This window comes from Chinchilla lanigera, unplaced genomic scaffold (assembly GCF_000276665.1).
Source record: "Chinchilla lanigera isolate Chin_1 unplaced genomic scaffold, ChiLan1.0 scaffold00056, whole genome shotgun sequence".
In the NCBI taxonomy this organism is placed as follows: domain Eukaryota; kingdom Metazoa; phylum Chordata; class Mammalia; order Rodentia; family Chinchillidae; genus Chinchilla; species Chinchilla lanigera.
This window is the reverse complement of record NW_004955457.1, coordinates 10,049,814-10,073,906: the sequence shown is the minus strand read 5'-3', so window position 1 is coordinate 10,073,906 and position 24,093 is coordinate 10,049,814. Positions and strand designations below refer to the sequence as shown.

The 24,093-nt window shown below is 36.2% G+C and overlaps 1 protein-coding gene across 1 annotated transcript in view; it reads left to right on the top strand.

The window, feature by feature from the left end:
* Pard3b (par-3 family cell polarity regulator beta) overlaps positions 1–24,093 on the top strand; it is an 864,914-nt gene that overhangs the window by 158,949 nt on the left and 681,872 nt on the right. The gene's annotated exons all lie outside the window — the stretch shown is intronic.

Sequence of the window (24,093 nt, the reverse complement as noted above, 5' to 3'; positions counted from 1 at the left end):
TGCGTTTCTATTACCAAAATACTTACACTGTTTGAAAACAGAAATGATGCTGTTATTTAATTTGTAGTGTCAAATGTAAACCCCAACTCCTCATGTTTTGATATAAGATTTTACTTGAATTTACTTTGATACATTCTCTGTTTTAAGTACATATTCTGCTTAGATAATTTGAGGTCAAAAGGTATTTTTCCTAGCTTCATTTTCATTAATCACTTAGTACTTTACTGCTTATTTTTGTTTCAATATTAAAAAGATATTTCTATAGTTTTCATGAATTATAATTACATTTTAAAATAAATCCCTTTTGAAGGCTTTGTGTAAATTCTTATTTGATTTATTATAGGTTATAGACAATGCAAACAGAGTCTATTGTTTGAATAAAAAATACTAATCATGTCATATTTCTGCATCATATCCGGGTTTACACATCGCCTGCTTTTAACTTCAGAAGTGGCTTCTTCGCCGTTTTCCTGAGCTCCAGGCAGAATTCATTGTACTTAGAACAATGTGAGAGGCACAAGGACATTGTCAGTGGGGGAAAAAAAGTTCAATTCTAATCCCTTCTCACATTATCTGTTCAATTTTTTAAAGGAGGTGCTAAAGAAGTAAATAATAATGACACGAACGATTTCTTTATTTAGAAAATCAACTGTCAATTAACTAATGAGTATTCTTTCTAATCAGTATTAATTGACAAATTTCCTGTACTTACAAACTCCACACTTGCATAATGGTTCCTTTTTAACTTGTCCTGATTTCCCTTTTCGGAATTGGTAGCCCTGTTTAGTGGAATTCTGCATTCCCTGACTTCCCTAGTTTGGAGCTAGATGGAGCTATGAGATCTTCTGTAATGTGTGCAAGAGGGCTGCAGTAATTCTTCTTAGGTCTGCTCCTGAGAGTAAGTGGAATAATGCCCACTGTTAAAGCCATCTTGCTCTTTACTCTCAAAGACAGTGTGGAAAAGAAAGTCTGGACTTTTAAAACAGAGTCATCAAAATGAATAGATAATCATATGGTTCTTTAATTATCATTTGTTTCTGATTAGCTCAAAAGTAAATAAAAATTCCCTAAACCAAAACAGAAACAGTTACAGATATACCTACCCTTATCACTGTTAACTCAAAACCAGATTAGATCCTTTGTCACTAAAAGTGCAACAATTACTTTTTCTAAAAGTATAATTCTCTCAGAAATCTATAGAATACGGAAAATTTTAGAAAAAGGAATGTAAGGCAACTGTTTCAGGTCTCATCTGCCAAATTTCATACACATACACATACATGTTTTATAAATAGATAGTATTGTTTAAGTAATATATTCACAATATATACATAATATATGTCCAGCATACATGTATATAATTATGTAATAATGTGGAAAATATTTCACAGAAGATTAAGTTTTGCTTAAAATGTTTTGGTTAGAACCTAGGGGAAAATGATTTTCACAGTTCCTTTTGTAGGGGTCTTTCAAAAGTCTTTGTTGAATCTTATTCCTGTCCTCAGAATACTTTGCCAGGAAATGTCATTAATTTTTTGTGTGTTTGTTTTGTGTTTTGCTCTGGTCTTTATTGAGCCAGCTGTGAGGTTTCCCCTGTTTGTTATTCCACGTGTTTAAATCCTGAGAAATACACCCAGGCTGCTGTCCTGCTGCTTAGGGTCTACTAGGACAGAAGTTGGTAAAGGTCATCTGCTTACTTTGAGAAACTAATTGCAATAAATTATTCTGCGAAGCCCTAATTGGATTAGCTTTAACTATATGCTACTCTGATATTTGAATAATTCTATGGATGATTTTTACTTACCTAATTTTGCAGATACTACTGAAATCAAATATTTACTTGAACTATATCTCTAAGTTACTTATAGACTTCAATCTGTCTTTTACTGTAAATTTTATCTCCCTAAACATCAGTCTCCTTCTGTATTATGTCTACTTTACTTCTCAGATCTCAAAGTAAATAAAAGCAGTGAGAGATATACAGCTGGCTCTTCGTTTAGCTTTAGTTTTTTTTTTTTTGAACCCAGAATCAAACTCACGCCTTACACTTGCCCGGCAGGCAGTATGCCACTGAGCTATATCCCCATCTCCTAGTTTGACTTTAATAAGCACTTCATTCTAAGGATATTTTGTCTATTTAGTAAAGAAATAATGAAAAGTTAGATAGATAATTATTTATTATTTTATAGTTGTTTATTATTAAGTAGATAAATAATAAAGGTCTTAAGTTTGACCCCTATATTGTTTGGAGAATTTTGTATGCCCATATCTTGTACTCTGAGTAAGTACTTTGAAGATAACAATATGCAATATATTAACCATTGTTATTGTCCTATTATTTTGTTTTCAATTTTTTTTTTCTACAAAAGGAAGAAGTGTCTTCCTGAGACTTATATCCTTTATAGCCAAAATATTATTCCAGACCTACTTGCTCTGCTTTACACACACAATTTGACTAGGGTTCTTTGTCAGACTCTTTCTCTAAAGAAGATTGGAATGTCATTCAATCCTGATAGCAGCGATATGTGGTGGGAGGTGTTAGTCCTCTTTTGGTAAACAAGGGAACTATTGCTCTGAAGTCCCATGCTCCTTGTTATGGTTTGTGTCTAAATGTCCCCCAAAGCCTCATGTGGTCATAGGGTTTTTTCAGAGGTGTCTGAATCTAGAGTGTGTGATTGATTTGCAGTGCAATGCTGGGATTAAGGGTCCTGGGATTAAGGGTGGGCGATTGCTGGATCAGTCCATAGATTGGAATGGCACTATCCTAATTCCAGTAGAGTGGATATAAAAGGCGGATAGAGGCTTTTCTCTCATTTTTGTTCTTGTTGCTTTTGCTGTCTTCTGCCACAATGAACTGTTGCCCCTCTGCCATGTGCCACCCTTCCTTGGAGCCAGCCAATTATGAACTAAAACCTCTACTAACTGTGACCTAAATAAACCTTTCCCCTTTTAACTTTGGGTGTGAGGTTATTTTGTCTCAGCAACAAAAGAAAAGTAACTAAGACACTCCTGATCTGAAATTGTGTAGGTGTGGAGTGGGAAATTTAGACTCAGCTGTGTGATTCTCAAGCCAGTGTTTTCCCTGCGATTCATTATTCAGTAGTCAGCAGAATATCCCACCACCTGTGCATAGCACTTTTTTAAGCACCTATGCCAAGAGCTCTTAAAGTTGCTGAGCACTAAATGGTGAGACCAGTGAGATCTGTGCATTCATAGAAACTAGATTCTTTGAGAGGAAACAGTAAATAAGTTGGAACAAAAATGAAACAATATAAAATTACAATGTGAGAATAAAGGAAGAAAAGAGGATGGTGTGTGAATGACTACAGACATTAGATAAGCAGGTCAGGGAGTTGCTGCAGAAGTCGCACCTGAGTCCACTTCATGATTCCATTGCACGCAGGAGAAAGAAATGATAGCAGGCAGGTGGCAGTGAGAAAACAGGCAGGCTAGTAGCAAATGAGTAAAGCAGGTGGAAATAAACTGAGACTCAGAGGATAGGGGCTCTAGTCTTGAACACAGTCTGTTGGTCCTGCTATCACAGATTGTTCTCAAGATAACCCTATATTAAATCACAGTACTCTAATTGTGCTCATGATGATATAGAGGATTTCTACAAAAAGGCATGTTACATGAATTCTATTTAAGAAAGGAAGAACTTGCAAACAATTTTGGGAATATTAATAAACTTGCAATAAGTAAAATTTGGTCCTTAAAATGAATAAAGAACAATTAGTAAGTCATTCATGTTTAAAGGATACTACCGCACTAGGGAGAACAAAGAGCACAGACTTAAGTGCAATTTTCGTATTTCCAAATTTTAAAGACCACCCAGTATATGTGGATATATAAGTTGTATTGCATTTTTGTTTTTGTTGTTATTGCTATATAAGATTCAGTTGGCAAAAGACATAGGCCTTAAGTGAACAGTTTGAATTTTAACAAATAGAATCACTATGTATCACTCCAAAAAAGACACAGAGCTCATCAGTTAGCATGTGCTTCTTTCTAATCAGTTCTTCCCAACCCCAGAAGCAATGAATGCCCTGATTTCTATCATGCAAGCTTGGTTCTAGAATTACAGATAAATGGGATTATAGTGTATATTTAGGAGGAATTGGCTTCTGTCACTCAACAGCATGTTTGTGAAATTCACCATTTTGTTGTATGTACGAGGAATTTGTTTCATTTTAATGCTGAAATAAATTCTATTGTGTGACAGTACTACAGTTTATTTTCCTCCCTCATTTTATTGGTCATAATATTTGTGATTTTTTATTTACACCATTATTATTAGTGATTTGAACTTTATATGACTTTTAAAGACTAATATTTTCTTCAGTTTTGAGATATTATTATGTACAATAAAGTTCACCTATTTAAATTATGTAATATTCAGTGGTTGGTAGTATATTTGCATCCTTGTACAACCATTACCATGATCTACTTTTAGAAAATTGTTATCACCTCAGACAGAAACCTTGTACCTATCAGGAATCACTCCCATTTCCAATCTATACACCTCTAAATGTTAGTATACTCTTTATTAAAGTCCTAATTGAAAGCTCAGTTGGCTTTTTGTCTATACACCTTGAACATGAAGGTGGTACATTACTTTCTAGTTTCAAAATTTCCTTGTCTGGCAGCTTATAAAAATCTTCTGTGGAGTCAACTAGAGTAGTGTTTTTATACTTGAATGTGGATCCAGTTGGTGTAGGGCTCTTGTTATGATTCAGGTTCTGATTAGGAAGTTTGGAGGTGACTTGAAGTTCTGCCTTTCTGACAAGGTTCTGCATGAGGCCCGTGGGAGAGCTCTCTGGGACTGCATTGAACACCTTGGTTAGAGATTTTGGTTAGCCATGTTTGAAAGAGGGGTAGAATAACAAAGACTGCATTTATGTTGTAACTTTTTATAATCTAGTGATTTATATGCACCTGAGTTTCTGTTCTGAGAGCAGTCCTTAATCCATTTTGAATTTTTTAAAAGCTCAGGAACTGTTAATGTGTAATTGTTTGATCAATCTTGCATGTATATATCTAGTTATATGTGCAACCATTTTGAAGATGACATTATGTAATATAATAACCATTGTTAATATCCTATCACCATGTTTTGAAATTCTGTATCATTTATATTGCTGTCTGTGCTGTTTTGTTTATACATTTTTGTTATTTTGGTTTCTTTTAAATGAAAAACAAAATTTATATGTATATATAAGGATAGCTGGAATAAGTGTATTGCTGATGCCTGTGGTTTATTGAGAGGAGTCAATGCTTAAAATTTTCTTTTTCTTTGACCAATTTTGCACGCTTGAATTTGGTAATCAGAATGACTGATCTGAAAACTATATGCAGTATAAGAACCATTGTTGAACCCCTACCATCTTGTATTTATGACGTCTCACTGTATAATGCCTTTTGAATTAAAACAGAAAATAATTACTCATTTTTTCAAGTAATATAAAGGAGCAAATTAAGATCTGTTTAGTAATAATAATTGCATAGTTCTTCACACAGGAGAACTCTGTGTTTCTACCTCTAGCCATATACTATGTGTTAATTTGGGAATACTAGTGTGGACCTCACATGATTATTTTGTTCATTTCAGAAAGAATCATTCCTGCTACAGCAATTTAACTATGGAGGGTGTGTTTTTAGAACTGAATAACTTCCTCAGACTGAACATATTAAATTAGTTTCAATTTCCTGCCAAAATTTATAGACAGGTTGTAAATGAAAAGCTGCCTCTGCTCTTCATTATCACTATGTATTATAGTTTTTTAAATAAAAATGTTATTTACTTGCACCTACTGTCAGATATTAAACTACAGAGGCATCCATCAACAGTTCTGTTGGCACGTAAAGAAAAAAGTCATGTAACAGCACACCTGGCTTTAGTGTTACAGCAGAGTTAGTGTTGCAAGGTGACTTTGATATGTCAGGAGAACTAATTATGTCCCATCAAAGGACTGAAGAAATTGCCATTTTAATGAAAAGTATTTTATAGGAGGTGACAAAGATTTTAGGCAAAGCAGTAAAACTAGGTGTATAATTATACACATTCTTTAAATTTTTGTTAGACTTAGCTAATTGACATGTTACTGTCCAATAATGCAGAAAAAAAACTGTTAAACGTTAAAACCAGAACAAAGCATTTGAACTGTAGAGAAACATTATAATCTTAAGCTGAGTCTTTCTCCCTTCAGTTTCCTTCCAAATGCAGACTCACATTCCTCTTGCCATTATTTATGGTTGTACATATTTTCATTTTATGTTGAAAAAGAGCACAGCAGATTTGAATAAGAAGTAACTATTACTAACATGTTTTTAAAATAAAGCCAGTTTTCCTAACTAAGGGTAATAAATTGCTGAGTCTCTTTTGACTTCTCCTGATATGTGTAAGTATGTAAGAGTATGTACATTTATGTGTGTGTGTGACATAGACACACATATGAATTTAATTTTTATTTTTTGAGAAGCCATATTGAGGGGAACACAAAGTGAGTCCTCCTGTTTTGTATATCAGGATTCACTGCAAAACTTTTCATTGTTAACTTTGACAGAATGTGTGTGATTATTAGTGAGGTCTTTTTTTAGAAAATTGTAAATTATGGGAATGCTGTACAGGAGGAAAGAAATGAAGCATACAGTGGTTATTTAGGTTTACAAGATTGACAATGATGTTTTTTTCTTCACAGAAGGTTCAGTACTTAAAGCGGAAAGCTGTAATTGTTGGTTGCTTAGATGCCCTTAGCTATTTAAGATGTGGGAAGATGTGTGCTATAAATGTTTCACTCCTATAATTGTTGTCACTTCAGAATGGTTCAATTGTAGGTGTTGTGTAGGAAAGAAAGATTCCTGAAGAAATGATTTCTAGCAGCATTCTATAAGGATGACAGTTCAGTTTTTAGAATTACCAGTGTAAAAGAAATGAAGCCCTGTTTGCTACTGGACATCACCCTGGTTCCTGAGGCTCACATTTCTGCATCTCAGGTGGTAACTCTCTCAGGAGCTATGGCATGGCAAATAGCAAAGAGCAGTTATTGTTGGTGCTTGGAGTTGGTGAACTTCTCAAGGCACTTGATGCCGTTTGGATTGATGATACTGAAGGGTTTTTGTGCTGAAGTGAATCTTAAGGTATCAACTGGGCCAGATCAGAGAGCCCTGGGTTGTAAGTAACAGAATTGGCTTCTGGTGTTACCCCTTATTCTGATTTATGTTACTATGCAGGGGAATTGCCTCACCTCTCTTTAGAACCATGCTCGTCTTAAGATCACACAGATTCCATGGCAGTATGACAACATGGAGGAAACCAGTGTGAACATGGCTTATAGTTTATCTTGAGAACCAAATGCTTGGGTTTTGAAGGTACTGCAAGATTCTTTAAAAAGTACTCTCAATTGGTTCCAGTATAGGACTTTCATAAAGCTCACAAAGATTGTCAATTATCAGTATTAAGAAATTGGGAAATTGAATGTTTGGTTGGAGATGGTTTGGCTCTTGTATACATACTTGTGCCTAATCAATTTGTGTACTTTCAACTCATGGCTTAATTCTAAAATTAGGTTTACAAAGCCTGGATATCCCTAGGTTTATTCTTTGTGCCAAAGCTGATTGACTGGCTAGCATAAGCCAGGTGCCAGACTCCAGTCAGATTTAAATGAGCTCTAACTGATGACTAGCAGAATTTTAGGAGTGAGGGAAAAGCAGAGTTCTTCTCAGTTTTATTGTTTTATTAAGTGTGAAAGGGGCTGGGGATTTAGCTCAGCGGCAAAAGTGCCTGCCTAGCAAGCACAAGGTCGTGAGTTTGGTTCCCGGTACCGGAGGGGGAAAAAAAAATAAATAAATAAAATAAAATAAAATAAATAAATAAATATTAAGTGTGAAATAGCTAAGCATCCTTTTATATTGATCAGACATAATGTGACTATTCTAAATGATGTATTCCTTTGATGTGCCTGGATTGTGTTTCTCAAAAGGAAAACATTGGATCCATGATTTTCTTTTCTAGACTGCCAACTTTTTATATGTGGAGATTGCTGTACAAAATGACATCCTTCTCTGAAAGATGCTTCTCACTTTTGTCAAAGGGCTGTCAAAGCTCAAGAAAAGAAAAAAAAAAGGATTTGCTATAGATGTTCTTTGTGGAAATATGAAAGAGGTTTTTTTTTTGTGATTTAACACAGGTTAGCCTATTGAACTAACCAGCTGTTTGCCATCTCCATCTTTTTGCTGGTTGCCAGCAAATTATATAACCATAGGCATTATATTATATATAAGTATATATGATACATATATATGTACAGTATATATACAGACAGTGTGGGAGATAGCAGAGACAGTAAGCACATGCATATATATGTACATGCAGTTTGGTATACAGCAGAGTATGCAAAAGCCTTGTTATCTCCCAGAAAGATCTAGCCAGCATGGGGCTGCACATAAATCACTTTCTTGTGGATGGGATATCTGGTTTAACTACTTCAAAAAATTGCATAACCCTCTAGAAAGCCCTAGATAACTTAGGAATAATTACCTAGGAATGGAGCCAGCATCCTGCAGTTATGTTAGAACAAACATGCCACACTTTGCTGCTTATGTATGTCACTTGACATCTTGAATTAATATTTTTTCATATTTCATGAAGGAAAAATCAGTCAGATAAGGTTTGGTAGTAAGATCATTGGAATTACTTATTATGTAAGGTTAGGAAATTTTAATACAACTTCTTCCATCAGACAAAATAACTTAAAACTTTTGAAAACAATTGATATTCACCTCATAGTCAAGCAGAGGCAAGCATTTTCCTGAAATGTATCCATTAAAAGAAAACATGACTGTATTGGATACATGCCATCTTTACCTACTTGTTTCTTTTTATTATTTTTTCGAAGTATACCAAAATAGTTAATACTTAGTTTTGCTTTGGTTGATCTGTATGTGTTTGTGTATCTATACCTATTAAGTAACATTTTTAAAAGGTGCAAGTAAATTGCTGAAGACTTTTTGGAGGATGCACTGAGTATATAGATCAATAAAGCTCAACATCTTTAACTTAGGAAACCTTAATTGGCAACTGTTTTTCAGTACACTGCTGTGTTATATATAACTTCGATTATGCATTGACAAAATCAGAGAAAACTATAAGAAGATTTAAGTTTTTATTTTCTGTCAATCCTAAAGGACTCCACATTTTTATTTTCAATGGCTTAGAAAATTAGTCTTTTTGTATATCTCAGTCTGAGAAATAAAAAAGTCTTGACCTTGGTAGATGGTCCCTGACAGTGTCATGCTGAAGCTAACTGTGAGGGATTTCTTTAAAAAGGAAAATTCTTAGTGCATTTCAGGCCAGATCAGTGGAGAAGCTGTGAAGCTGCCTGTACTTCATAGGCAAGTCTTATCTTACACTAGTGGTAAAAGGGTGGGTCATGTTCTACTCTTCTGGGGTCTAGACATCATTTATCTCCCAGAGCTGTAAATGCCGGCTTTCACATTCCCCCTGCAACTTGAGTGTTCTGGGATGGGCAAAGTTAGACCCAGTCTCAAGAACTGGTATCACCCTACAGCCTTCACACTTTTCCAGTAGACAGCTGCCACACTGACTGAAGCATCATTGTCATACCTTCCGCTACACCTCTTCTTGGATGCATTCATAGACATGCTTCCTTCTGCTCTGTCAATCCTAGTAAGGCATAGAGTATAGTTTTTCCTGCACTTAAGCACAAAACTGTGAACTTTCATTACCTTTGGAAGGCAACGACTGGGCTTGTTTTAATTCAAAACTTTGTGTCATCTAGAAAAGCAAAATTAAATGTTCCCTATGTTTAGAAAACAGCACCATTTCTCTCTCCATGGAAGTATGAATCCCTGGAAGAGGAAACTTTGTTTCCTGCCAGTACTATCACATTTGGGATTATTATCGTGCAGTTTAGTGCTAAACTGCCTTAATTTTTTTCTTATCACAGGGTTTCTCTTCTATGAGATACCCAAAGTATAAATAAATGAAAGAGCAAAATAAAAGAAAGATAAAAAAGAACTTTTGCAAAGGGGAAGGGGACCCCCAGAGGTAATGGAAGGGGTAAGATAGGAGTGGGGAAAAGGATAAAAAAAATTAAGATGTGTTATGTACATGTACTAACTCCCTACAGTAAGTGTAATCATTATGTACCACTAATATGTGCTAAAAATAAAAGTAAATTCCTGTAATTTTTTCTAGATTATATATTTTATAAAGTTTTTAATTGGATAATCCTCCTGTAAACTGTCTAAAAGCATAATATTGGGCAACCCAGAGACATCAGTGGACAAATTTAACTGTTGGTTTTATTTAATTTTTGGCAAAGGACTTCTTATAAAAGCTGTATCTGTAGATTGCATCCTGTTTGTCTCCCTTTCTTCACTCTTCACAAAAGACAATCATGTATTTGGATTAGACAATTCCTCCTCCTTGTTGATGGCCCCAGGCAGATTCTAGGTGTTCCTTACTAGGGGCCCTGCCCCAGGATCTTATCATAGCACCGCTTTGGCTTAGCACTTGCTCTCAAAATGTGATGTGTGGAAACCTTGGCATCATATGCAAACTAATTCAAAATGCAGAATTTTGCCTGTCCTCCTGTGCACCAACTCAGCTTTAGAGGGAGGTCAGGTGATTGTGAACTTCTGTGGATTTTAAACCACTACAGTAGAACCTCAGAGAGTTAAGCTATATTATCTACACTGCCATTCAGGATGAGTGGGAAGTTCTGGTGGAATTTAGGGGATCATTTCAAACCTACCCTTTGCACTGGGAAAGAGAGAACTGGACCTTATAAAGATGTTCTTATAAAGATGCCTTATATCTGTGTCAGAAACCATTCCTTAATTTTTTTACTCTGTTTGCAATATTGTATAAAAGGACTTACATTTTTCTGTGTACATTCTAGCGAAAATCAATTTCCAAATAATTGTTTAATCACCATGGCTGTCATCATTATCTGTTAATTAATTATATTGCTAACAGAAAATAGTGGGTTTGGGAACCTATGGGAAAGTGGATTGAAACCTTGGAACTAAAGATTTCTGCCTGAATTACCTAATCTGTTTCACACTGAGTTTTCTCAGTGGTGAAGTAGAACTGGGAAACCAGCTGTCTACAATTTCTTTTCTTGTCTTCTCTCTTTTTAACTTTTTTTCAGTACTGAGGATTGAACCCAAGGCTTTTGCACTGAGATACATCTTCATCCCATTTTTTAAAGAAAGAGTCTTGCTAAGGCACTAAACTGCCCAGGCTAAACTCAGACTTCTCTTTCATTAGTCCATGTTTCCAGGACATAATGTGTCTATTACTTTTGTGGCACTGGGGCATGCATACCACACATCTTCATTCTCTGTCCATCCCCACTTCGTTCCTACCTCCTTTCTCCTCCATTTCTTGACCCCCTGCCACTTGAGAAAGTTCTAGCTCCCTACTTCCTGTTACCTATCTTTAATTTCCTCTTTTTTATAATTTTTGTTTCTCATATAACAGAGACCATGCAATACTTAAGCTTGTGTGTCTAATTTATTTCATTTAACATATGGTCTCAAGGTACATCCATTTTCCTACAAATGACTCAAGGTTATTTTCCTTTATGGTAAAGTAGTACCTCATTGTGTATGAATACCACATTTTCTTAATGCATTCATCTGTTGGTGGACATATAGGCTGATTCCACGATTTAGCTATTATGAATTATGCCACTGTCAACATGGGCATGTAGATTCAAACTCGTGAACTTCTTGCCTCAGCCTCCCAGAGCATTGGGCTTATAGGTCAGGCGGGGAAAGTGCTACCACACCTGGCTTATTTAAAATTTCTTTCTTCCATTTTGGTTTGATTTTACCAAGAAAGGGTAGGTATAAATACCTCTCATGTAGTATGTATTCAGTAAATATTGGAGCCCATCACTATCATCACCTTGTCCTCATCACCATCACCCTCACTACCACTTCTTCACTGTCTAACAAGAACTATACATGTGTTTTATCTTGCAAAATACTGCATCATTTTTTATTAGTGATGTGTGCAGAGGTATATTTTCATTGAGGGAGTAAATACAAAGTGGTAGCTAAGTCTTTCATCTCTCCTAGGACTAGAAGTGAGACTTCTTAGATTGGACAAACAACTTCTTTTTTTCTGTTGACTGTGAGGTGTATGTGAGCTGTTATTGTACTGAAACACCCAAGCTGATCAACATAAAAGGAGAACAGTCTATTTTAGTTCATGGTTTCAGAAGTTTCATTCCATGGTGCATTAGTTCTTCGCATTTGGCCCTTTGGTAAGGCACACTTAATGGTGGGAGCATGTGCTGGCACAAAATTGCTCACCTAATGGCAGCCAAAAAGTGAGAAAAAGAGAAAGAGGAAGAAGGAGAGGCCAGCGTCCAAACATCCCCTTCAAGGAGACATCCCCAGTCCCCAGAAGGCCTCCTAGTAGTCCCCTCCTCTCCTGGTAGAGCCAAGTTGAGGACTAACTCTTTAATGACATGCGTGAGGCTTTGGGGGACATTTCAGGTCAAAGTTATGGCAGTGCATTTCAGAAAAGTCCCCAAAGTGGTAAGTAGTTGAGAATATAGATGTTTAACATGATTTGATATGCATATATCAAAACAGTACATGTTATCCCATAATATATACAGTTTTTATGTATCAAATAAAAATGATTTAAAATGAGGCTTCTCACCCTTAGGTAGTAGATTATAGAAGGTAACTGAAAGCCTGCTTAATCTTAGAGGACCATTGCAAATGAGATTGTAGCTAATTAAAGAGCAAACAGGGTGAAAAATTTTAATAAACTATGTCTACAAATTTGAAATGCGACTGTTGAAATAAATAAAACAGGTCCATCCTACTAAGGAAAAATAGGTAAAATCTTTGTAATTTGAGTACTTTTCAGTAGAATTATGGTTTTTTTTACCCAATATCATTTTAAAAAATAAAATGTCACATTTTTTCCCCAAAGTAATCCTAGCACTTTAAATGAAATAGAAAACATCCCTCTGGAAGAAGCAGTCTTCTTTTTTTAAAAAAATATAAATGTAAAGCAAATGTGTGTGTGTAATTTTTTTCAGAAAAAATAATACTTATTGAATATCATTTGTTCTAGTCATGCCACGTGTTTGTTTCATGCTCATGAAAGTCCTGTGAGGTTAGGTTGTATTATTTATGTTTTAAAATAAAATAGTCACATGTTCATAACCTGCAGATCTTGTGCTTCTTGAGATTGATTATTCAAAGCACATAACTAGAAATGGTGCTGAACCAAATTATTATAGATATTATGTTGTCACATGTATCACATATATAGTTAGTTGCATATTCATCTGAATTCAAAATTAAATGGCAAAAACCTTGAATGTACATAGATTCTAGTTTCATCTTCCAAGTAGAGTTTAGAATGCTTTTGTGGTTGCTCAGTAAGTGTTTATGGAAAGGATGCTGAATGCACTACACACTGCTCCTCTGAAATGCTGGCTGTGTGTTGAAACAGCGTCTCAGCACGAAGATCATCACCAGAACAGATTCAGCTCTCCCATGTTGCACTGCTAAGTGCTGTTAGCATGTACTTGACCACCTGCAGAGAAGACCTCAACTGCAAACTCGGTTTTCCGCAACTTCTGTGTACAATTTTGAGCCTTAATCAAGTAAAGTTTTAAACTATTTAAAAGCCTTTAATTTGGTTTGCAAAACCCACAAAACGTTTATGAAGTTAAGCCAACTCTAAGAAGACAAGACTCACTCCTCTAGTGAGTTTTCCTTGAGTTTATCTTAACAGAGGATACACTGAAATAAGTCTTATCCTGTGATTTTCCACGAACCAAGTAAAAAATTCAGTTCTGTGTTCCCAATCTATTTTATGAGTTTCTGTCGTACCTCGGGCCATCCATCACAGCATAAGCATTTGGCCCCCTTATGAAACATCAGGAGAACAGTTGCCATTGCTGCACCACCAGTATCTCCAGTAGAAATTGGAAATGCTATGAGATCTCATTTAGAGAATTCCTGAGTGCTGCTTGCCAGCACTTTGGATCTTGATGTTTTATGAGCTATTCCTTAGCCTCTATACTTCTCTCACTCTTGACAGCTCTTATTAATGGTCTGTAGACTCAATACTGTTTTTTAACAAAGAAAAATGCTCAACAGTGTTAAGAAGGAACTTCTTGGACCTGCTCTAGGGCTGCAGGATACAAACATTTGAGATTGATGTCTATGCAACTTATGAAATCATGTAAATAAATGTAATTGATAATATCTGTTCAGGGCTAAGGCAACTACATAAAAATGATTTGGTTCATTTTGGACTACCGGAGACAGTTGAAGAGTGAAATATTTTCTCTGGACTGAAAATAATCAGGAGATGTGGACACTTGGGACTCTCATCCTTCGAGGGATTGCAAGACAGTTGGTCTGTTTATCATCAAGGTATCACACAAAGGCAATTTTTGTTAAATGGGGCTTTAGTCTAATGACTGTGACTGCCTCACAGCCACTACTGGTATCTGGCAGACAGGTGAGGTATTTCCAAAGGACTCTGAGCATTTTATGCAACAAACCCATTGAGGCAATTTAGAATTAATTTTTAAAATCAAATTAAAGTTCCATCTCTTCAAGAATAGGTAAACTGAATCTCTTTGGTTTCTTTGTGTTTTTGTTTAGGAAAAGTTATCTGTTCAATTGAGGTGAGTAGTAATTTGATTATATTACTATAATTCACTTATTAATGGAGCATTAGAATCCACAGTAGTGTGTTTCCATCTCAGAACCCACAAATTACCAATTAAATGCAATTTTCTAGTCTAAAACAATGTGATTATTTTTATTTAAGCTTATTTCAGAAGCTGAGTCACTTGCCGCCTGCGTATATCATTGTTTAAAAAGCATTAGTTGAATATCATTGAACTTGAGGCTGGGACTTGTCTGCAGTGTGCACAGGGAGACCATGGCAGCTGTCCATCTAGCCCACAGCCGAGGCACTTTGGGGATGTCCCTTGTGTGTGTTGGCTAGTTAGAGCAAGTTTGGAAAGCAGAATCCTCAAGAAATTATGCCACATTAGAAGTAAAGTTAATTTATTTGAGAATGGTAGTGAACTACAAATCAAAAGAAATCACTGTATGTGAGACTTCTATTTTCTTGATGTAACAACATTGCTGAAGCACTTGTTTATGTGTGGCTGCATACGCTTTTATACCCTCTGAGCACTGTAGCAAATTTAAAATCATATCCCTGTCCTCAAGCAGAATACAGTGTAGCTAGAGATATAAAATAAATACACGTGAAGCTAAATAGCAACATAAGGCAAGTCCACAAGAAGCATAAAATGAGATAATGGATGTTGCAGTACCAAAAGTTGGTACAAACATTGCATTCTGTAAGTTGATGACAAAGGGATTGCTGTAAGTAGCCAGAAAAGTCTTTATAGAGGAGGTGAGATTTGACTTGAGTCTTAGAAGAATATGAGCGAGCTCTCAAGTATTTCAGGCCCCAGTGCTCCAAGTGGGAGGGATGGCACAAAAAGAACAGGAAAATTTGTGGACATAGGAGAGTGGAGAAGCAGGAGAATAGTGAGGACTGATGGGGCAAGCAGAGATTTGTAGGGAAAAATGAGTTTAGAAGTGCTGAAAAACTCTCATGCTTTCTTGACATTATAGAAGTACTCTCTAGATGTAGGTGAATGTGCAGTGAGGTTCAATCTCTGTAAGACTGAGCATACCAGAGGGAGTTTGGTGGCTAGGGCAGGGATGGCAATGCAGGGTGTGAAGTGCAATAGACCAGAGTGCTCTAGAAGAAAAGAAAAGATAGCAGTCAGAGTAGATGGAAGAGAGAAACCATGTCACCCAAAACGGGAATTGATAAAGCTTTCAGTTTGGTAGCAAGGAAAACATAACTGTGTCAGAAGGTATGGTAGGACTAACATGATGAGATATTTGTAAACTGAGGCACCACTGTACTATGTGCCAATGACTGGGTGAGTAAACCAGATGAAAAGGTCCCCACATTCTTAGAGGCCAATGCTTGGGCACTTAGTGATGTCTAGCATTTGAGGAGGACCCTGAGTTAGCCAGGCTTTTCTTTCATTTTACCTCCCAGCTACTCCAGATTTGCTTGAGAGACCCTTATGTTCTTTGGGGTCATTCTGGTTCACATCTGAGCACACCAAATCCATTGCTTCACATCCAGGGAATTCCATGTGGCAAATTCTTTCTGCTATTTTTCCCTATACTGTCCACTTACAGATTCCTCAAAATAAAGATGATGAAGAGAAATTTAAAGATTTTTAATTCTTTCATAACAAATTCTTTCAACTGAGAGTCTTTTCTCACTGAAGTTGCAAACTGGTTTTCCAATAGACACTCTCCTTCTCAATGTTTACCATCCTAATCAGTTATGCAGAATTGCTGGTTTAATATCCTCTGAATTGTGTGATGTGATTTTTCTTCATGTACAAAGAGATGTACAATAGTTTTATTTGGAAGTTTGATTCTACATTTGGTATGTATGCTCTTGGCTGTTTACTGTGATGAGAAGCAGGATTTACTCTGTCCGCCTTGCCTGCCCAGTGGGCCAGTGGGGAGCACTCAGCACCCTTTGATTCTTATGGTGCCCGGCTGGCAGTCTAGTGCTGCATCCCGGTACAGGGGCCAGAATGAGTGCAGGAAGGTGTGTTTGGGTTCAGAACTGCATGTGTAGTAGGCATTTCATAAATACCGAAGTGGAAGATGACACAGTGGACCGGCATGATGGTTTGGAGAACACTTCTACTTTCCTAATACTACAAGAAAACAATTTTCAGCCCCTAGTCAGGAAGTTTCATTTCTGTCTACATTAAAGAGTTGTTGATGAAATATATGCTTCTGAAGAAAGATGTATGTACAATAGACATATTTTGGATTCATAAGATTGTTGTTTAAAGAAATGGTATATGAATGGATTTTCCATTATTTGGGCAATATCATTGATCCCTCCCCCCATTATCCTTGTCTGAGAATTTTACTATAAATGAAATTAGCTAAAGAAAACCCAGATTTAGTCAAACAAGAGTGTCACAGAGTGACAGCTAAGATAGATATGCGCACTGATGGCCTGCTAGCTACGGTGAGACAGGGTCATCTCTTCCTAATGCACCACCCATCCATCCTTTCTCCCTCATTTTTATTAAGTGACAGCACATGTTTCACTGCAACTATGGTAGCATCTCTCTGTCTGGAGGATATTGTTTTGGATGCAGATGTTACTTTGTATCTAAAACAACTGTGACACTGATCCTTTTCAACAGGCAAGAGATATTATCTCTTGCTATCATCCGCTACCTCATGGAGGATATTTGAAGAATCTGTATCTAATTACCTATACAGCTAATTACCTCTTCCATGTTAAGCAGCAGCAGTAATCTCATTTCCCTTTCAAGTCCATTTCATGGCATCAGCCTGTATTATATTTCCCTTTTTAATGAAAGCCAACTCCCACCCAGGACTTGATGAGAGCTGGCCTGCCCAAGACCAGATTGCATCTTCTGTGTCTTCCATGGAATCCATTTCTCTTTTTTACACTGTGCTATTAAAGGCCTATATATCTGAATCATCTCCCCATAGTTCCATTTGTTTGATTAGCTTTGCAATACTGTGACAAGACACTATATCAGTAGTAATCGATCTGATTAGCATGGAGATGATATGAACACAGATTGTATTGATGTTTAATAGTGCAGGCATCCAGGTGCTGTAAACATTATAGTTGTTTTTGTATGCGGTGTGCAAGGTCTCTGTAATGAAGACAGCAACCACAGCAGATTTTAGAGCTCGATGATTTATTTTCTGCCAAGTGCCACAGTGGGTCTTGCATAGTATATGGCACTCCCATGCTGGATCCTGCACAAAATGTTTTAATCAGTGCTCAAAATACTACAAATTTTTTCACTAGACAGATTCTAATACTGCTTTATTAAAGGATGCTTGCCATGCTGCTGTTAAAAAAAAATTACTTCAGTGTCTTTGAAAATAAGCCATATTCTTCTCTGAACTATATTCTCAGGTTATTTTATTATTATAATGTATCCTATTTTTAAAAGACCTGTTGGAGCTTTATGGGACTCATGCTCTCTGTTCATATCATGTAATCAAGCTTAATATTTAGCCATAGGGTCCATTTTTATTCAGATTAAATTTTTTGCTAAAGATCACTTACTGATCTGGATTTTGCAGGTGAAAGAAGAATCAGCAGCCACCACTTGGGAGCTGGCTCTTGGCAGCCTGTGATTAGCACAAGGGAGTCTCTGCCAAGGAACATTTTTTGTAAATTGATGGAATCCTTTGCTGGGATACAGAAAAGAGAGGAGGTTCCTAAGAAAATATCATGCCTTGGACACTAATAATTATCCCTGCTATACATACTTCTAACAGACACTTTTTATAAACTAAGAGAAGTAGTGGTCAGAAAGTTCCTCTTTTATTTTTATTTTCAGAAAAAAAATTTAGAAGTTAGGGATTTTTATCATTCAAGAATTGTGTAGTTTTGTAGACTTCTAGTTCCTCCATTGAGATAGAATGTTTAGCAACAGAAAAATGAAGATAAAGATAGAAGAATTTAAATGTGTTCCTGAGAGTTCTGTCATCATCCTTAAGTATGTGCATCTGCCCACATATGTCCATACACATTCATATGGATGTATATACACACACATATATACTGCATGTGATATATCGTGTATATGTCATGTGTATATATATGTATCATGTGTGTAGATATATATATATATACGTACTCATATACACACAGATACATGCATATACACTGCATGTGCAATCTGCACCTCCTCATATGTATATATATCTGCACACACATCTGTGAATGTGTGCACCACTGTTTATCCTGGGAGGTGTGGGTCTGTTTTCTTTGTCCTCCTTCCCTTTGTCATCTCTTTCTTCCCTCCTCTGCTTCCTTATCCCAGAGCCCAACACAATTATTTCTGCAGTTTACTGTTTTCATTTATCCTTTAGGTCACCAGGTCAGCAAGTACGTTGTTTGCGTTGTTGGGGATGGGCTCCCTCATGCTTGTCATCATCACACTTGGGTGCTACTCTGCCAGCCAGTGCTTGTCTATAGACCTTTCCCTTTGGATAATTTTATTGAATTTACCCATCCTATGGCCCTCTAGTAGTTAGGAGTCCTCCCTCTGGTGCTCTTAGTGCTTTGTATGTGGCTCCTGTTTACATATTCATGTCTCTTCATCTTGGAATGAGGATTCTTCGAAGGCAGCAGTTGACAATCATCAATGTGTGTGTATGTGGCTATCAGTGGAATGCTTAGTATTTATTACTCATTTATTTATTTAACACATATATACTAACTGCCTCATGAAGCTTATGTGTGTGGGGGGGTTGAAAGTATAATTATGTGACAGCTGGTGGGGGATAAGTAGAGAGGAAGAGCCTGGGAGCCAGGACCAGGAGGACAGTCCTGCCTCATTAAGGGAGAAGAGGAAGACGTTGCTGTGATGAGAACAAGAAGAGCAAAGGCCTCGGCCCTGGAACGCACATGATTTGGCAGCAGTAGCAGGGGAGCATATGTGGCTGGACCGACAGAGGGGAGGAGAGGTCGGGGATGCAGTGGGATGGCATGTGGGCTACAGTAGATATGTTGGCTTTTTCTTGGATGAAATGTGGATTCATTAGTTCATAGCAGAGGGTTTTGAGGAGGGAAGTGAAATGATCTGACATTTCATCAGAGTGACAGGATCACCAGAGCTGCTGTATGTGCACAGGCTGTGGGGTGAGACCTAACAGTGACTTGGGTCGAGGGGAGATCAGTGGAGGTGAAAGATGTGGCCAGCTTTGGATTAGATTTTGAAGAAAGTCTTAAGAGAATTCAGTGATGGATTTGATGTGAGGAAAGAAAGAGAAGAAATAAAGTGAATTCTAGGCGTTCTGTTTGTGCAGCTACAAGAAAGGAGTCTACTTTCATTGTGGTGAAGAACCAGCTCAGAAGTCCTGGCTAGAGAGAGGGAGGATCGTATTTTGCTGCTATGATGTGTTAAATTAGAGAAACTATTATACCTCTAGTCAAAATGATTATTTGTCAGGTAATTATAAAAGTCTGGAGATTAGAAAAGGTGCATATTGAGAAATAAATTCGGGTGTTTCAGCCTAAACATGATTTTTAAATAATGAGACTACTTAGGGAGAGAATTCAGTTTACCCTAGGGACATACCAATAGCTAATAGTATTAGAGAAGGGATGGAAAGATGTAAGAACTGCTAGAGAGGGAGAGCCAGAAGAGAGCAGTGTGCTAGCAGCCGAATGAAGAAAGTATTTCAAGGAGAAAAGAATGATTAGTTGTGTAAGATGAAGACTGAGAAATGCCAATTGTCCTTGCAACCTGGAGGTCGCTGGTCACCCCAGGAAATGGCAAACATGAGAGTCGAGGCAGTGGCTACAGAGAGCTCTTTCATGGGTTTATGGTAAAAAGTTGAATAGCAAAGCACAAAAATATCAGGAGAGGAATATAGGATCCAAGGAGGAAGTTTCACAAGACAGCACTTCAGTAAAGAAACATTTTTTATTTGATGGATCAATAAACAAGCAAATGTATGTAAAGATTCTACAGTCTGTGTTGTGTGAAAGTAGCAGCATGTGAACAATATATTTAATTTAAAATGTTCTAATAACCACATTAAAATGTAAAAAAATTTAATATATTTAATTCAACTCAGTACACACAAAAATGACTTCCATATATAACCAATTTAAAAACCGTTGACATGATTTGGTTCTGTTTTCATGCCCTGTTGAAATCTGTATGTATTTTACACTAAGCACATCTCAGCCCATGGCAGCCACATTACCAGTGCTCAGCAGTCTTGTGTGGCCTGTGGCTATCATATGGGATAGTGTAGTTCATGAGACTGTCCTTCAAAAACAGAATGGAGCTATTGCAGACTGTAAAGCAGAGTGCTTGTATTCAATGATTTACAACATAAAGAATGGATGCACATTTAATGAAAAATTAAATAAGGGTTGTATTAGCCACTTTTCCTTCACTGGGACAACTTAAAGGAGGGGAAGTTTATTTTGGTTCAGGGATTCAGCCCATAGTTTTAAGGCAAAAACAGGATGACAAAGGGGCCTGCTAGAGGAACAAGTGCTCACCTCAAGGCAGCCAGGAATTAAAGAGAGAAGGGAGGGGCCATGTACAAGATCTCACCCTTCTTGGTAACTCCCCATTGACCCCCTTCAACCAGGCGCACCTCCTCAAAGCACACTCAGCTTTGAGCTTCTCAATGCACAACTCCACTGATGAGCATAGAGCCCCCTGATCCAGTCTCCTTCAAAACACATGGGGCTTTTGGGGGATATTTGGGTTCTAAGTTGTAACAAAGTTCAGTAATTGATTTGTTGCATTTATTGGTATATATAAATAAAAACTTTTGTAAACAGAAAATGTGACTGCATCCCTTTCAGGTTTTTAAAAAAGTAATTACCATTGCAAGAGTATGGTTTGCAGTAAAATTTTGAATCAGTTTAATGTTGTTTATAACATCTATAAAGTGTTGGATGATTTAAAGGGGATTAGGGTTTTTGATGAATTATACATTTTGTATTTAGATTAATAGTGTCCATTGCAAAGAATGTATATACTCTTTTTGAATCTGTTGAGAATGTAGTAGTGGATTGCATTTTTGCAAGGTTGTATATTGAACAGACATCTTATTTAAACAAATAATTTTAGGTGAGGAAAAACAGAGAAAGGAGTGCAAAGCAGGTCTGGAATATTTGAAACTCAACTTTTAGGATTATTAGAGGAATACACTTAAGGCCATGTTATAGTCACTGCAATATTTTTTTTTACTTAACTATCTGCAGTAAGCAAGTCAAATATCATTGCCTTAGTTTCCTCATCGTTCAAAAGAATGAGACTAAATGATTCTTAAATTGCAATTCTATGGTTCTTTGAAATGAAGATTATTATATTAAACCACAAGCTTCTACCATATTGTGAAGTGTGATGAAAATATGGTGAATGTTAATTAAAAATGTATTATAATATCAGACATATTACCATTATGTTCCCTCAGAATACTCCTACTTATTTTGAACACATTTATCCTGTCATTCTTGCCACTTTTTGAAGCAGTTCTGGAAGTCCTCTTTTCTGACTGTGGTTGCACTCTGGCGACTATCTCCATGTACTGAGTCAATCCACAATGTTTAGTTTTCATGGTCATTTTGACCTTGGGGAAGAACCAGAAATTACGTAGTGCCAGATCCAGTGAATAAATTTGGTGAAGACACACTGTAAATGTTTTTATTTGGTAGAAATAGCCATAAACGATTGATCAATGAGGGGAGATCCAAAAATACAGTGAATCATTGAATAAAGTATTACAGTAAAAGATGCACTGCATTAATCCCCCTCAGAATGCTACTCTTTTCTTTGAACATGCTTATCCCATCACTCTTGGAACTGTGTCTTTTACTGCAGTTAGGTTTTCTTTTTAATTATTGAGACTTTTACCATCTCTTTTGATCACCTTATGTATAAATACTGGATACAGATGTTTTGCAGCCAGTAATAAAAAAAAAGTGAAGTAAAGAAACGTTGTGAAACTCAACCTTCAAATGCTTGAAAGTCATTTCTTGGTTCTGTTGTTTGGTGCTTTATAATGAGATATTTAAATTGTATTTCATGAAAATAAAATTTTTAGGTATATTTTAAAGTGTTAATATGTAAAATATAGGATATATAGGTAAAATGAACTAAGGGTATGTAAATATGCCTTTCAAACAACAATAAAATATCTTTGGTTCATAAAAGGAGAGATTATCAAAAATAATATATTTAATTTTGAGAAATAAAGGTAAATTTATTTTTAAAAAGAAAAACAAGATTTATCACTCTGAAAGGAAAACTAACGGAAACATCTAAAGCAACATGTATTTTTGGAATATAAATAAATAAGGAGAAGATTAAAGAGGTATGCTGCAGAGAGGTATGGAGGGGAGGATGTTTATGCATTTATCTTGGAAGAAATTGTTTGTTTGAAATGAATTTATAAAAGAAGTAAAAATCCAAATTAAGAGGTGCTAGATCACTCTTTAAAAAGTGTATATAGGGGCTGGGGATTTAGCTCAGCGGCCAAAGCGCCTGCCTGTCAAGCGCAAGGTCGTGAGTTCGGTTCCTGGAGCTGGAGAAAAACAAAACAAAACAAAACAAAACAAAACAAAACAAAAAAAAGTGTATATATTACCAAAAGATTTTTATGAAACTTAAAAATAATGCATTTTAATGAACTAATTAAAATTAGTAGTACAGTTACCTTAGGAATCTTGTGTATATATACATATCTTTTTTCCCCTTCGTTCTTTTCTTTCATCCCCCATCCCAGTTGTTCTTTCCTTTTGAGCAGCTTTGTTTCCTTTCACAATAACTATTGTACCTTTTGGGTCTTATTTACTCTTTCAGTTTCTTACACTATGGGGACAAAATGATGTTTACACATGTGAGTCTGATTTATTTCACTTATGAGTATGGTCTCTAATTGCATCTATTTACCTATAAAAGCCTCGAGTTTGTCTTTCTTTATAACTGAGTAGTACTCCATTGTATAAGAAGACCATATCTTTTTTATCCATTCCTGGGTTGATGAACATTGGGGTTGTTTCTAAGATTTAGCTATTACAAATTGTGCTGTTATAAACATAGGTGCACATATATCGTTGTGGTATGATGTCATTTCTTCAGAGAAAGGAACAATTAGTGCTTATATTCTCTGATCAATTTTGCATGCCTAAATCTGTTAATTTGACCAACTATTTTGAAGATAACTATATGCAATATAATTACCATTGTTAATTTTCTATCATTTTGTTTTGAAATTCTGTATCATTTTTTCTCTCTTTAAAATAAAAATGATGCTTTTCATATTATTACTACTATGCATGTCTCTTTATTTTTGTATTACCTATCCCTTTAAAACTCAGAATATGGGCTGGGGATTTAGCTCAGCGGCAAAAGCGCCTGCCTGGCAAGCGCAAGGTCGTGAGTTCGGTTCCCGGTACCGGAGAAAAACCAAAAAAAAAAA